This window comes from Triplophysa rosa, unplaced genomic scaffold, assembly GCF_024868665.1.
Source record: "Triplophysa rosa unplaced genomic scaffold, Trosa_1v2 scaffold275_ERROPOS353705+, whole genome shotgun sequence".
NCBI lineage: Eukaryota > Metazoa > Chordata > Actinopteri > Cypriniformes > Nemacheilidae > Triplophysa > Triplophysa rosa.
In genome coordinates, this window is record NW_026634290.1 from 29,841 (window position 1) to 46,689 (window position 16,849).

At 45.5% G+C, this 16,849-nt stretch overlaps 4 non-coding genes across 4 annotated transcripts; all 4 read left to right on the top strand.

The window, feature by feature from the left end:
• The first annotated feature begins 5,086 nt into the window (after positions 1-5,086).
• trnal-cag (transfer RNA leucine (anticodon CAG)) lies at positions 5,087-5,168 on the top strand. The gene has a single exon. It is a non-coding gene; the product is annotated as a tRNA-Leu (tRNA).
• Positions 5,169-13,839: 8,671 nt separating this feature from the next.
• On the top strand, positions 13,840-13,912 carry trnah-aug (transfer RNA histidin (anticodon AUG)). Its single transcript has one exon. It is a non-coding gene; the product is annotated as a tRNA-His (tRNA).
• Positions 13,913-13,996: 84 nt separating this feature from the next.
• On the top strand, positions 13,997-14,083 carry trnay-gua (transfer RNA tyrosine (anticodon GUA)). Its single transcript is given in 2 exon segments — positions 13,997-14,033; positions 14,048-14,083. It is a non-coding gene; the product is annotated as a tRNA-Tyr (tRNA).
• A 2,447-nt stretch (positions 14,084-16,530) lies between these two features.
• Positions 16,531-16,603, top strand: trnar-acg (transfer RNA arginine (anticodon ACG)). The gene has a single exon. It is a non-coding gene; the product is annotated as a tRNA-Arg (tRNA).
• Positions 16,604-16,849: the final 246 nt, after the last annotated feature.

The following is a 16,849-nucleotide window of genomic DNA, read 5'->3' on the forward strand; positions in this document are numbered from 1 at the left end:
CTCTCATACACTCTACTGTAGGATTAAGCTATATAACTCCTTACTTTGGCTTATAATGACCCTTAATAGGCTTTGTCCATTATTTACTTATGAAGGTCCCATTAAATAAGTTACGAATGTACATGCCACACGTAACAATTTTAGCACGGCTCTTATAGGTAGCTAATGGACACACCATTTTTAAGCTTCTGGAGCACAACTGTGAGCCTTAATGCACGTCATTGTTAAGGGCTAAGACTCTCATACACTCTGCTGTTGGCTAAAGCTATAGAACTCCTTACTTAGGCTTATAATGACCCTTAATAGGCTTTGTCCATTATTTACCTATGAGGGTCCCATTAAATAAGTTACACGTGTATTGTCATTTTGAGCATAATAACCATGTTACAAAGCTGTAATAAACAGGTAATTGCCAAACTGAGTCACACACACTTTTGGCATGGCTCCCATAGGTAGCTAAGGGACACACCATTTTTAAGCTTCTGGAGCACAACTGTTAGCCTTAATGCACGTCATTGTGAAGGGTTGTGACTCTCATACACTCTACTGTAGGATTAAGCTATATAACTCCTTACTTTGGCTTATATTGACCCTTACTAGGCTTTGTCCATTATTTACCTATGAAGGTCCCATTAAATAAGTTACGAATGTACATGCCACACGTAACACTTTTGGCACGGCTCCCATAGGTAGCTAATGTACACACCATTTTTAAGCATCTGGAGCACAACTATGAGCTTTATTGTACATCATTGTGAAGAAATGTATCTTCTGTGTACAATATTATTGGTTTTACCTGTATAACTCATTGCCAAAGCAAAAAATTGACATTTAGAGGCTTTGTACATTCGCCACGTATGAGGTCCCCTTCAAATAAGATACAGATGTAAGAAATTGGCTTGTGCGACAAAGCGCTAAGGATTCCCAACCTGTAGCACAAAATCACAATTCACAAAAATGCATCAAACTCCTTACCTGTCGCATAGGAGGAGAATTTACACAGTTTTAAGTCTGTAGAGCACAATATTGAGCTTTAATGTACATTATCATGAAGGAATGTGTCTCCATAGGCTTTGTCCATTATTTACCTATGAAGGTCCCATTAAATAAGTTACGAATGTACATGCCACACGTAACACTTTTGGCACGGAATAGGTTTTAGGCCTCATCATATTGGATATAAATCTGATATGAATCGGATACGTGCCGTTGCATGCCTAAGGCCATCAACGTAGTGTAACTTAGTTGACACGCGCCGGACGGCTAGTTATGGAGCTGCGTGCCGACGCCTCCAAATTTTTCCCAGGTCGCCCGGCGGTGCGAAACGAAGGGGAGAGCTGCCCGTGATCGAACGGAAGCTCATGGGGCTGGCGGCGACCCACGGGGGACCCATGAAAAATGCCCAAAATGCCTAATTTTTGAGTCACGGAACGAAGGTTAGGCGCTCTCTTGGGCAGAACCACGAGGGGGCGACTCGACGTACGTCCCAGCCTAAGCCACGCGCGCCGATCAGGTTGCGACCGGGCTCCCGAAGAGCGCCTAAAGCAACCCCGTCTTGCAGCCTATGGGCCGGCTCCGTGACCCCGACGTACACGAAAGCCTACGCGTGCCCCTTGTAACTATTTTGGGCGGGGCTTCCCGCTGGCCACGCCTCCATCCGCAGAACGCCTACGCATCCCCCTTGCAGCCTAAACTTGAGGGAGGCCTGCCCGATGCCCAAGCCTGCCCGAAGACCCGGACGCCACCCGGCAGCCCCGGGGGACCCCTTTCGGAGATGACTGCCTCATTTGAGCCCAGCGAGCTGTGTGACACATCGCTTAAACAGCCAAAAGCCCTTTTCTTTGACTTTCGAGTCGAACGTTTCACATAAAAGCGCCGGTGTGCATCGACACAATGTTTTCTCACATCTGCGATTCACTCCGAAGGGCCCAAAATTAGCTAGACAGAGTAAGACCCCTGTCAGTGGTCTCTTTGCTTTGGCAATGATTTATCCAGCTTAAACCAACAAGTAGAGTGTATAAGAGGAACAGCCCTTCACAATGACGTTTGCATTAAGGCTCACAGTGTGCTCCAGAATGGCTTAAAAATGGGTGTCCATTAGCCACCTATGGGAGCCGTGCCAAAAGTGTTACGTGTGGCATGTACATACTGAAACTTATTTAATGGGACCCTCATAGGTGAAATATGGACAAACTGTCTTTAAGCCTGTAAGGAGTATGTTCACAGAGTTATAGATCCAGCCTTCCAATGACGTGCATACCCTAGAATGAAAGCGTAAGGTTTATAAGCCTGTGAGTAATAGCTTTAACCAACAGTAGAGTGTATGAGAGGTAGCCTACATTAGGCAAGCTCATGTTCCAGAACTTAAATGTGTGTATTGCACATGGGTCCGTCAAAGGTGTACAGTGGCAATACCGATACGTTTGTATGGTATTGCTCAAATCAACATTGAAGGCCTATAAATGGAAAGCTATAAGGGCAATAAGCTAGTAGTTAGTTCCACAGTGAGTGTTAGGCTAGCCCTTCCATGAGTGCATTAAGGTCTAATTGCGGAGCTTATGTGCCTAGACCTAGACGTCAAAGTGTTACGTGTGGCATGTACATTCGTAACTTATTTAATGGGACTTCATAGGTAAATAATGGACAAAGCCTATGGAGACACATTCCTTCATGATAATGTACATTAAAGCTCAATATTGTGCTCTACAGACTTAAAACTGTGTAAATTCTCCTCCTATGCGACAGGTAAGGAGTTGATGCATTTTTGTGAATTGTGATTTTGTGCTACAGGTTGGGAATCCTTAGCGCTTAGTCACAGCCAATCTACATCGATCTTTTGAAGGCTCACGTGGCGAATGTACAAAGCCTCTAAATACATTATTTGCTTTGGCAGATGAGTTATACAGGTAAAACCAATAATATTGTACACAGAAGATACATTCCTTCACAATGATGTACAATAAAGCTCTATAGTTGTGCTCCAGATAGCTTAAAAATGGTGGTCCATTAGATACCTATGGGAGCCGTCGCCAAAAGTGTTACTGTGGACCTGTACCACATAGTCGTAACTTATTTAATGGGACCCTCATGGTAAATCAATGGACAAACCTATTAAGGGTCATTATAAGCTAAGTAAGGAGTTATATAGCTTTACCAACAGTAGAGTGTATGAGAGTCACAGCCCTTCACAAGACGTGCATTAAGGCTCATAGTATGTGCTCCAGAAGCTTAAAAATGCGTTGCATATAAACATTCCTAGGACCGTCCAAACAGCTTGTGTGGCTTGTACATGGAACCCAGGTTGTGCTCATTGGCACCTGTTTACACTTGTAACAGGTTATAGCTCACTACAGTCGTAACTTATCTTATGGGTCCCTCATAGGTAAATAATGGACAAAGCCTATTAAGGGTCATTATAAGCTAAGTAAGTAGTTATATAGCTTTAACCAACAGTAGAGTGCATGAGAGGCCTGCCCCTCACAATGACGTGCATTAAGGCTCACTAGTTGTGCTCCAGAAGCTTAAAAATGGTGTGTCCATTAGCTACCTATGGGAGCCGTGCCAAAAGTGTTACATGTGGAACTTCCGTGACTCGCACCACAGGAAGTCACCAGTCTAACTTATTTATGCCTCAGTAGGTAATACATGGACAAAGCCTATTAAGGTTCATTATAAGCCTAAGTAAGTAGTTATATAGCTTTAACCAACAGTAGAGTGTATGAGAGGCTTTGCCCCTCACAATGACATGCATTTAGGCTTGTAGATGTGCTCCAGAGGCTTAAAAATTGTGTGTCCATTAGCTACCTATGGGTGGCCGTTCCAAAAGTGTGTGTGACTCAGTTTGGCAATTACCTGTTTATTACAGCTTTGTAACATGGTTATTATGCTCAAAATGACAATACATGTGTAACTTATTTAATGGGACCCTCATAGGTAAATAATGGACAAAGCCTATTAAGGGTCATTATAAGCCTAAGAAAGGAGTTATATAGCTTTAGCCAACAGTAGAGTGTATGAGAGTCACAGCCCTTCACAATGACGTGCATTAAGGCTCATAGATGTGCTCCAGAAGCTTAAAAATGGTGTGTACATTAGCTACCTATGGGAGCCGTGCCAAAAGTGTTACGTGTGGCATGTACATTCGTAACTTATTTAATTGGACCTTCATAGGTAAATAATAGACAAAGCCTTTTAAGGGTCATTATAAGCCTAAGTAAGGAGTTATAAAGCTTTAACCAACAGTAGAGTGTATGAGAGGCACAGCCCTTCACAATGACGTGCATTAAGGCTCATAGATGTGCTCCAGAGGCTTAAAAATGGTGTGTCCATTAGCTACCTATGNTGAAAATATCGGAATCCATGTGCTTTTTTCCTGCTTACACGGTCATGGGTCATATACGATCTGTGCCACATTGGAGGAAAAAATCGGAATTGGGTCACTTGATACACGCGGCCTAAATGGGGCTCAGCGGGAAAAAATAATACCACCATGCTGCCCCGTGTGAGGCTTGAACTCACGACCTTCAGATTATGAGACTGACGCGCTGCATAACTTCGCATACGAGGCCAGTGACAGATAACAATCGTCAAAAGTGAAAGTACTTTTTATAGATATTACAAGGACGCTATCCATTTGGTTTCTGCCAAACGTTGTTGTCTTTTTTTTATAAATATGCTGGTCATTAATGCAATTAGTGGAATAAATGTAATTAATGCTAAATGTAGATACAAGACTTCATGGTTTATCATTAAGCATTAAATCGAAAAGTCAAGTGTCAAAAAGTGCGGGGGGCATGTCCCCTCTGCCCCTTCCGGGAATTGCACCACTGGTCGGATGTTATTGCGAAATGGCCTATGTGTGGCCTATGTTTAATTAATGTTATATGTAGATACAAGACTTCATGGTTTATCATTAAGCATTAAATCGAAAAGTCAAGTATCAAAAAGTGCGGGGGGAATGTCCCCTCTGCCCCCTTCCGGGAATTGCGCCACTGGTCGGACGTTATTGCGAAATGGCCTATGTGTGCCATTAAATGGCTGCTATCACAGAGATGCCCGATCCACTCAGGTTCTTGCCAGGTTACAGTCAGGATGGCCGAGCGGTCTAAGGCGCTGCGTTCAGGTCGCAGTTTCCTCTGGAGGCGTGGGTTCAAATCCCACTTCTTAAATTGCTTTTTACACGCTGGAGCCTCCTGGTGCTCACGTGATTGGCCTTATACGGAATCGGTCCATCGCTGAATTTCTGTCAGACGGTGTAAGGCACAGGTGGCAAACCCAGTTCCTGGAGAGCCTGTCTCCAGCCGAGTCTAGCTCCAACCACAGCTGCCTTGAAATTGCTAGTAATCCTCTGAAGGGTTTGATGAGCAGTGAGCGTGCATTCTGTACGCCTTTGCCGAGTGTCGATTTACATTCGTCTTGTGCTGTTTTCCTGTGCACGGCAATTCGGAGGGCACTGTGAGGGTGGGTCAGTGGCGCAATGGATAACACGTCTGACTACGGATTAGAAGATTCTAGTTTCGACTAGTGGCTGGCTCGTTGCGCCTCAGCTCCTTTTCGTGCCATGGGGCATCCTCTGACCTGCGCCAAAAATAGCTCAGTCGGCAGTAGCAGCTTCCCAGGCCTGCTATAGCTCAGTTGGTAGAGCGGAGGACAGTAGGCGTCTCACAGGTCATTCTTAGGTAGCTGGTTCGAATCCTGCTTCAAGGAAATGTCTTTTCAACCCTTGGAGACCGTGCAAACACCTGTTTGTTTAAAGATTCATGGAAAAGTGCCATAGGGCGTCCAAAAACAAATACCCTGACCGGGAATCGATCCCAGGCCGCGGCGGTGAGAGCACCGAATCCTAGCCACTAGACCACCAGGGAGTACATGTCTGTCTCTGGCCCTCCACGGGTGCCGGGGGTGCCTGGCTCAATGTGCAGCCTTAATCGAGGCAGTCTTTCGGAAGGTGCATAAACAGTTTCGGCAAGAAAGGCCGCATTTGCACCGCAGTTCTTGATGCTCAATTCCGTTTTTGAGACTATATCCTACCCGCTTACAGCTTCTTTTAAAAGTGACACATATCCGATATCTGCATTTACACTGCACATGGCAAAACAACCCGAGGTAGACGTACTGACCAAAAAAAAGTAAAACATTCTTATTTAATAGCCTTTTCATACTGAGATCTGAAAATGAAAATGAACGCATAATGTGTCCCAGGATTTGTCCCCCAGTGCGCCTTCACACATAAAGACACGTGATAAAGAACTGTAATGTAATGTCATGTGCAGATTTTTTGATCGTGAATGTATGGCTGTCAAGGTGACGGAATTTCCCTTGCTGTGTTTTTAGGTGGCTCAACAGTGCGGTTAGCTTTTATTGCCGCTTTCCTTTTATATTTTGCCAAATAGGGCTAAATAAGCTATATTGTTTGGGTTATTATTATGTAGAACATATTGTAATATTATATGACATATAATATGAATTTTAATTTTGATTAATTTCTAACTTTAACCTGCATTGAAGCAGACATTGCTATTCTCTCGTCTTGAGATGCAGTTTGATGATAAGGACGTACATGCAATTATGCGTAATTAAGCTAAACAGAGCCTACCAATAGTTTTTTTAGTTTTTGAATAATTGACAAACTCGCTTAGCTCTTGTTTCCTGGCAATTGTATAAAAATTTCCGGGATCATCGCTCTGTTTGAAAGGAATGAATGATGTACAGCTCACAATGACGGGTGAATATCCGATCTGTCTGCTTACATGGCCGACGCAAGGGAAGTTAGGTAAATCGTGGACAATTTTTCATTCAAATAGATTGCCATCGGTCGACTAGGCAGACGAAGGGCTCGTATACCTGAATTGGACGCCAAATTCTCGCTCACTCTTATTATGATTGGGATTATTTTCCCTTATCGGAGTTTAGGGGCCGTTTTCCCGGAGAGGCATCGTACGGACACCACAAGGGGTGGCAAAGTGCTGCTGGCATGGACTCTCGCGCCACAAAATGCCTATTCATCCCCTCACCACCTAATCTTCATCACCACATCCACGAGGAGACTTTCGCTTCCCCCTGATCGCCTAACTCTGCCATAGTCTTCCTCACGTCTGCACCTAGACTTGCTAGTTTGCTGCCCCTTGCTGCCTATTAGTGGCGCGACACTCAAAAGATGCCAAAACGTCTTGCTCTCCACCCTTGCATCCGAAGAGCGCCTAGAGTTGGTAGTTTGCTGCCCCTTGCTGCCTATGCGTTGCGTGACATCCAAAAGAAGCCAAAACATCTCACTCGCCGCCCTTCTTTCTTTTTTCTCTCCCTCACAGCCGTGGCGCCCCCTAGAGGAGCCGGGCGTCCTTCGTGACCTTGCTCGTTCGTGCGTAGGGGAGGTTTCTGTCAGAAAGACGTCGGATACCTGAGCCAATGCGCGAGGGGGTTTGCGGGCCCATAGAGAACCACTAGAGGCAGGGAGATGTATGTAAAATAAGAAAAAAAAAATTTCACTTCCCGACCAAGCCCTATCGGTATGACGTCGAGAGTCACGTGACGCAACTTTCTGTAATATTTCGGGCTCCTGGGGCCTCCGCGGCCCGTACGGCAGTCTCTGACACCTGCAACATATCCTATTTCTCTCAGAGGTGGCTATCATACAATGACCCCGGGACGGCAAGGGAGTTTTCAAGTGACCCAGATTCAAAATCTATAGCTCCTTGCGGCCCCCTCATTTGGTTCCCAGAGTTTGAAGTCGGTACGGCCTCGTTATGTAATATATTGCACGTTTTGGGGACGTTGTGGGCCGTTTATTTTTCTGGAATATTTTTTGTGATTTTTTTTCGAGCACATGCCGTACAGCGAGGGGCATGGGCTTCGAATATGTGATGCAAGAGGGTGTGACGAACTAGCATTCGAAGCCCCGAGGTTTCTGTACAAGAATAAAGCAGAATTTTGCTGAAAATGCTGTTCAGAGATGTATTTCTGTGAAAAGTGCATTTGTAAGCAAAATAAGCATTGTAATAGCCTGAAGTGTGCAATATACCAATATGGGGTGCTTCTAGGATACATAGCTGTAGGTTTGTCATACAAAAGCTGTTTACAGTCTTAAAAATTGACCGTTTACAGTATTGTCCATTGCAAGCCTATGAGGCGACTGTCAAATAAGTTATGACTGGTGCTTCCTGTGGTTTGGCCGAGTCACAGGAAGTCCCACACGTAACACTTTTGGCACGGCTCCCATAGGTAGCTAATGTACACACCATTTCGAATATGTGATGCAAGAGGGTGTGACGAACTAGCATTCGAAGCCCCAACGTTTTTGTACAAAAATAAAGCAGAATATTGCTGAAAATGCTGGTCAGAGATTTATTTCTGTGAAAAGTGCATTTGTATAACACATGAGCATTTTGACAGCCTGAAGTGTGCAAAATACCAATATGGGGCGCTTCTAGGATACATATCTGTAGGTTTGTCACAAGAAAATGGGTTTACAGTATGAAAAATTGACCGTTTACAGCATTGTCCACTGTTAGCCTAAACGTCTACTGTCAAATAAGTTACGGCTGGGACTTCCGGAGGTTTTGTTTCTGGTAAGTCCCAGTCTTAACTTATTTTACAGTCGGTCGGTATGCTACTAATGTACAAAACACTTTTCACACAAGAAAAAGCAGTAGAAAATGTTCCCTAGGTTACAATAAGCCACTCTCTCGGTATGTGAAACAGGGGCCAACAGACTACCAGAATATAAAGTTTCCCACACTCTTAACCTATCCCATTCCTTTTCATAAGCTCATGATGGACACATGGGACGGAAAGGTCTGATCGACCCGCAATTCACGTATATGCCTCGTCACGGGCCCTGGGATGTGTTCTGGAGCCCCTCGGACCTCGTTGACCTCTCACTTTGCCCAAAAAGACACCAGCAGCGCTACATATAGGTTGCGAATGTACGCTCTAGAATACAGGGGTCAAAAGGTCACAGGGTCTTAATACTCGGCACGGTATACCGTGGGGGTATCCCAAGCCGGGGTATCGAGTACCGTGGTTCTCGATCACCTTGAAGTATCTAATTCTGGAAAAAAGATTGAACCTTAATTTAGTTCAGTTTGCTCATTCAAGAGGGTCTTTCAAGCTACGAAATTAAGAAGCCTGCATTAGAGACTTTTGCAAACCGCACTATAAATCGTTTCCAACGGTTCTAGAGAGCCAATCTCACGGTATGTTAAACAAGGGCCTACAGACTACTAGAATCTAACGTTTGGGGTCACTCGAGCACCCGGGGTCTGAACGGGAGCCGCCGACACTCTTAACTTATCCCATTCATTTTCATAAGCTCTTGATGGACAATTAGGGTTGGGGTACAGAATGGTCTGATCAACCCGCAATTCACGTACAGTATATGCCTCGTCACGGGACCCTGTGTCGTGTTCTAAAGTTCCGTGCCCCTCGGACCTCGTTGACCACTCAGTTTGCCCAAAAAGACACAAGCTGCCTACATATAGGTTGCGAATGTACGCTATAGAATACAGGGGTCAAAGGGTCACATGGTCTTAATACTCGGTATGGTATACCGTGGGGGTATCCCAAGCCGGGATATCGAGTACCGTGGTTCTCAGTCACCTCAAAGTATCTTATTCTTGAAAAAAGATTGAACCTTAATTTTGTTCAGTTTGCTCATTCAAGAGTCTTTCAGGCTACGAAATGAAGAAGTCTGCATGAGAGACTTTTGCAAACTGCACTATAAATCGTTTCCCACAGTTCTAGAGAGCCAATCTCACGGTATGTTAAACAAGGGCCTACAGTCTATTAGAATCCAAAGTTTGGGGCCCCTCGAGCACCCGGGGTCTGAACGGGAGCCGCCGACACTCTTAACTTATCCCATTCATTTTCATAAGCTCTTGATGGACAATTAGATTTGGCGTACAGAATGGTCTGATCGACCCGCAATTCACATATATGTCTCGTCACGGGGCCCTGGGTCATGTTCATGGGTGCCGCACCCCTCGGACCTCATTGACCTCTCACTTTTCCCAAAAAGACACCAGCAGCCTACATATAGGTTGTGAATGTATGCTCTAGAATTCAGGGGTGAAAAGGTCGTAGAGTCTTAATACTCGGTACGGTATACTGTGGGGGTCTCCCAAGCCGGGATATCGAATCCCGCATCCGTAGACGCTTCCGGAGACAGATTTCCACCTTGAAAGCAACTGCCTCACGAGGCCTTCGCAGGCACAAGTCCCCATAGAGATCAATGCGAGGGAGAGAGATGTATGAAAAAGAATAAAAAATATTAAATTTAATATCCTGACCTAGCCCTCTTGGTATGTCGTCGAGGGCCAACTGACGCAAGTTTCTGTAAAGTTTCAGGCTCCTGGGGACTTCGCGGGTGGTACGGGAGCCTCTGACACCTGCAACCTGTCCTATTATTTTCATAGGTGACTATCGTACAGTGACCCCCGAACGGCCCCGGGGACTCCGAATGACCCCGATTCAAATTCTGTAGCTGCTCGCCGCCCCCTCATTCGGTTCCTAAAGTTTGAAGTCGGTACGGCCTCGTTATGTACTATATAGCACGTTTTGGGGACGTTGTGGGCCATTTATTTTTCTGCAAATTTTTTTGTGATTTTTTTGGATCACTTGCCGTACACCGAGAGGTACGGGCTTCGGATATGTGGTGTGTGAGGGTGTGAAGAACCAACATTCGAAGCCCCGAGGTTTCTGTACAAGAATAAAGCAGAATTTTGCTGAAAATGCTGTTCAGAGATGTATTTCTGTGAAAAGTGCATTTGTAAGCAAAATAAGCATTTTAATAGCCTGAAGTGTGCAATATACCAATATGGGGTGCTTCTAGGATTCATAGCTGTAGGTTTGTCATACAAAAGCTCTTTACAGTCTTAAAAATTGACCGTTTACAGTTTTGTCCACTGTAATCCTACGAGGCTACTGTCAAATAAGTTATGACTGGTACTTCCTGTGGTTTGGCCGAGTCACAGGAAGTTCCACAAGTAACACTTTTGGCACGGCTCCCATAGGTAGCTAATGTACACACCATTTTTAAGCCTCTGGAGCACATCTATGAGCTTTAATGCACGTCATTGTGAAGGGTTGTGACTCTCATACACTCTACTGTTGGCTAAAGCTATATAACTCCCTACTTAGGCTTATAATGACCCTTAATAGGCTTTATCCATTACTTACCTATGAGGGCCCCATAAGATAAGTTAAGACTGGGACTTCCTGTGGTCACAGGAAGTCCCACACGTACCACTTTTGGTGCGGCTCCCATAGGTAGCTAATGGACACACCATTTTTAAGCTTCTGGAGCACAACTGTGAGCCTTAATGCACGTCATTGTGAAGGGCTGTGACTCTCATACACTCTACTGTTGGATTAAGCTATACAACTCCTTACTTAGGCTTAAAATGACCCTTAATAGGCTTTGTCCATTATTTACCTATGAGTGTCCCATTAAATAAGTTACGAATGTACATGCCACACGTAACACTTTTGGCACGGCTCCCATAGGTAGCTAATGGACACACCATTTTTAAGCATCTGGAGCACAACTATGAGCTTTATTGTACATCATTTTGAAGGAATGTATCTTCTGTGTACAATATTATTGGTTTTACCTGTATAACTCATTGCTAAAGCAAAAAATGGTCATTTAGAGGCTTTGTACATTCGCCACATATGAGGTCCCCTTCAAATAAGATACAGATGTAAGAAAGTGGCGTGTGCGACAACTCGCTAAGGATTCCCAACCTGTAGCACAAAATCACAATTCACAAAAATGCATCCCACTCCTTACCTGTCGCATAGTAGGAGAATTTACACAGTGTTAAGCCTGTAGAGCACAATATTGAGCTTTAATGTACATTATCATGAAGGAATGTGTCTCCATAGGCTTTGTCCATTATTTACCTATGATGGTCCCTTTAAATAAGTTACGAATGTACATGCCACACGTAACACTTTTGGCACTGCTCCCATAGGTAGCTAATGGACACACCATTTTTAAGCATCCAAAGCACATCTATGAGCCTTAATGCACTTCATTGGGAAGGGCTAGGACTCTCATACACTCTGCTGTTGGCTAAAGCTATATAACTCCTTACTTAGGCTTATAATGACCCTTAATAGGCTTTGTCCATTATTTACCTGTGAGGGTCCCATTAAATAAATTACACATGTATTGTCATTTTGAGCATAATAACCATGTTACAAAGCTGTAATAAACAGGTAATTGCCAAACTGAGTCACACACACGTTTGGCACGGCTCCCATAGGTAGCTAATGTACACACCATTTTTAAGCCTCTGGAGCACATCTATGAGCCTTAATGCACGTCATTGTGAAGGGCTAAGCCTCTCATACACTCTACTGTTGGTTAAAGCTATATAACTCCTTACTTAGGCTTATAATGACCTTTAATAGGTTTTGTCCATTATTTACCTGTGAGGGTCCCATTAAATAAGTTTCGTATGTACATGCCACACGTAACACTTTTGGCACGGCTCACATAGGTAGCTAATGGACACACCAATTTTAAGCTTCTGGAGCACAACTGTGAGCCTTAATGCACGTCATTGTGAAGGGTTGTTCCTCTTATACACTCTAATGTTGGTTAAAGCTGGATAAATCATTGCCAAAGCAAACGAGACCACTGACAGGTGCCTTACTCTGTCTACCTAATTTTGGGCCCTTCGAGTGAATCGCAGATGTGAGAAGACATTGTGTCGATGCACACCGGCGCTTTTATGTAAAGGTTCGACTCGAAAGTCAAAGAAAAGGGCTTTGGGCTGTTTAAGCATGTGTCACACAGCCGCTGGGCTCAAATGAGGCAGTCAGCTCCGAGACGGGGTCCCCGGGGGTGGGACGCCGGGTGGCGTCCGGGTCTTTGGGCAGGCTTCGGGGGCATCGGGCAGGCCTCCCTCATGTTTAGGCTGCAAGGGGGATGCGTAGGCATTCTGTGGATGGAGGCGTGGCCAGCGGGAAGCCCCACCCAAAATAGGTTACAAGGGGTACGCGTAGGCTTCTTGTGTACGTCGGGGTACGGAGTCGGCCCGTAGGCTGCAAGGGGGTTGCTTAGGCGCTCTTCGGGAGGCCTGGTCGCAACCTGATCGGCGCGCGTGGCTTAGGCTGGGAACGTACGTTGAGTCGCCCCCTCTTGGTTCTGCCCAAGAGAGCGCCTAAGCCTTCATTCCGTTACTCAAAAATTAGGCACTTTGGGCATTTTTCATGGGTCCCCCGGGTGTCGCCGCCGCCCCATGACGCTTCCGTTCGATCGCGGGCACTCTCCCCTTCGTTTCAAAACCGCCGGGCGACCTGGGAAAAATTTGGGGGCGTTGGCGCGCAGCGTCCATAACTAGCCGTCCGGCGCGTGTCAACTAAGTTACACGTTACGTTTGATGGCATTCAAACCATTAGGTTTGAATGGCTGCTATCACAGAGACGCCCGATCCACTCAGGTTCTTGCCACGCTTCAGTCATGATGGCCGAGCGGTCTATGGCTCTGCTTTCAGGTCGCAGTCTCCTCTGGAGGCGTGGGTTCGAATCCCACAACTGACATTGGTTTGCACACGCTGGAGCCTCCTGCTGCTCACGTGCTTGGCCTTATACGGAAACGGTCCATTGCTGAATTTCTGTCAGACAGTGTAAGGCACAGGTGGCAAACCCAGTTCCTGGAGAGCCTGTCGTCAGCAGAGTCTAGCTCCAACCACAGCTGCCTTGAAATTGCTAGTAATCCTCTGAAGGGCTTGATGAGCAGTGAGCGTGTATTCTGTACGCCTTTGCAGAGTGTCGATTTTCATTTGTCTTGTGCTGTTTTCGTGTGCATGGCAATTCGGAGGCCGCCGTGCGGGTGGGTCAGTGGCGCAATGGATAACGCGTCTGACTATGGATCAGAAGATTCTAGGTTCAACTCCTGGCTGGCTCGTTGCGCCTCATCTCCATTTCGTGGCATGGGGTGTTCTCTGACCTGCGCCAAAAGTAGCTCAGTCGGCAGCAGCAGCTTCCCAGGCCTTTGATAGTTCAGTTGGTAGAGCGGAGGACTGTAGGTATCTCACTGGTCATCCTTAGGTCGCTGGTTCGAATCCGGCTCAAAGGAATCGTCTATTTATCCCTTGGAGACCGTGCAAACACCTGTTTGTTTAAAGATTCATGGAAAAGCGCCATAGGGCGTCCAAAAAGAAATTCCCTGAACAGGAATCGAACACAGGCCGCGGTGGTGAGAGCGCCGAATCCTAGCCACTAGACCACCAGGGAGTACATGTCTTTCTCTGGCCCTCCACTGGTGCCGGGGGTGCCTGGCTCGATGTGTAGCCTTCATCGAGGTAGTCTTTCGGAAGGTGCATAAACAGTTTCGGCAAGAAAGGTCGCATTTACACCGCAGTTCTTGATGCTCAATTCCGTTTTTGTGACTATATCCGACCTGTTTACAGCTTCTTTTAAAAGTGACACATATCCGATATCTGCATTTACACTGCACATGGCAAAACAACCCGAGGTAGACTTACTGACCAAAAAAAAAGTAAAAACTTAATTCTTATGTAATAGCCTTTTCAAACAGAGATCTCGGAAAATGAATGCATAATGTGTCCCAGGATTTGTCCCCCAGTGCGCCTTCACACATAAAGACATGTGATAAAGAACTGTAATGTAATGTCATGTGCAGATTTTTTGACCGCGAATGTAGGGCTGTCAAGGTGACGGAATTTCCCTTGTTGTGTTTTTAGGTGGCGCAACAGCGCGGTTTGCTTTTATTGCCGCTTTCCTTTTTTTATTTAGCCAAATAGGGCTAAATAAACTATATTGTTTGGGTTATTATTATGTAGAATATATTGTAACATGATATGACATATAATATGAATTTTAATTTTGATTAATTTCAAACTCTAACCTGCATTTAAGCAGACAACACTATTCTCTCATCTTGAGATGCCGTTTGATGATAAGGACGTACATGCAATTATGCGTGATTAAGCTAAATAGAGCCTACCAATATTTTTTTTAGTTTTTGAATAATTGACAAACTCGCTTAGCTCTTGTTTCCTGACAATTGTATAAAAAAATCCGGCAACATCGCTCTGTTTGAAAGGAATGAATGATGTACAACTCACAATGACGGGTGAATATCCGATCTGTCTGCTTACATGGCCGACGCAACGGCACGTATCCGATTCATATCAGATTTATATCCACATATGATTGAGGCCTAAAACTTATCTGAAAATATCGGAATCCATGTGCTTTTTTCCTGCTTACACGGTCATGGGTCATATCCGATCTGTGCCACATTGGTGGAAAAAATCGGAATTGGGTCACTTGATGCACCATGCTGCCCTGTGTGAGGCTCGAACTCATGACCTTGCCTGACTGACGCGATGCCTAACTGCGCCTACGAGGCCAGTGACAGACAACAATCGTCAAAAGTGAAAGTACTTTTTATTGATATAACAAGGCCGCTATCCATTTGGTTTCTGCCAAACGTTGTTGTCTTTTCATAAATATACTGGTCATTAATGCAATTAGATTTTTAGATTTAGATTCAATTTATTGTCATTGCACATGTACAAGGCAACGAAATGTGACCTCTGCATTTAACCCATCCAGAGAGTAGTGAACACACGTACCCCCGGAGCAGTGGGCAGCTATCACTACAGCGCCCGGGGAGCAAGTAGGGGTAAGGTGCCTTGCTCAAGGGCACCTCAGTTGTTACCCGCCGGCCCTGGGAATCGAACCGGCAACCTTCTGGTCATGAGTCCGACTCTCTAACCATTAGGCCACAACTGCCCTTAGTGGAAAACGTAATCAATGCTAAATGTAGATACAATACTTCATGGTTTATCATTAAGCATTAAATCGAAAAGTCAAGTGTCAAAAAGTGCGGGGGACATGTCCCCTCTGCCCCTTCCGGGAATTGCGCCACTGGTCGGACGTTATTGCGAAATGGCGTATGTGTGGCCTATGTGTAATTAATGCTATATGTAGATACAATACTTCAGGGTTTATCATTAAGCATTAAATCGAAAAGTCATGTATCAAAAAGTGCGGTGGGAATGTCCCCTCTGTCCCCTTCCGGGAATTGCACCACTGGTCGGACGTTATTGCGAAATGGCCTATGTGTGCCATTGAATGGCTGCTATCACAGAGACGCCCGATCCACTCAGGTTCTTGTCACACTGCAGTCAGGATGGCCGAGCGTTCTAAGGCACTGCATTCAGGTCGCAGTCTCCTCTGGAGGCGTGGGTTCAAATCCCACAAAGCAATCTGACATTGCTTTGAACACGCTGGAGCCTCCTGGTGCTCACGTGCTTGGCCTTATACGGAAATTTCTGTCAGAAAGTGTAAGGCACAGGTGGCAAACCCAGTTCCTGGAGAGCCTGTCTCCAGCAGAGTCTAGCTCCAACCACAGCTGCCTTGAAATTGCTAGTAATCCTCTGAAGGGTTTGATGAGCGGTGAGCGTGCATTCTGTACGCCTTTGCCGAGTGTCGATTTGCATTCGTCTTGTGCTGTTTTCGTGTGCACGGCAATTCGGAGGCCGCCGTGAGGGTGAGTCAGTGGCGCAATGGATAACGCATCTGACTACGGATTAGAAGATTCTAGGTTCGACTCCTGGCTGGCTCGTTGCGCCTCAGCTCCTTTTCGTGCCATGGGGCGTCCTCTGACCTGGCCCAAAAATAGCTCAGTCAGCAGCAGCAGCTTCCCAGGCCTTCGATAGCTCAGTTGGTAGAGCGGGGGACTGTAGGCGTCTCACTGGTCATCCTTAGGTCGCTGGCTCGAAGGAAGCTTCTTTTTAACCCTTGGAGACCGTGCAAACACCTGTTTGTTTAAAGATTCATGGAAAAGCGCCATAGGGCATCCAAAAACAAA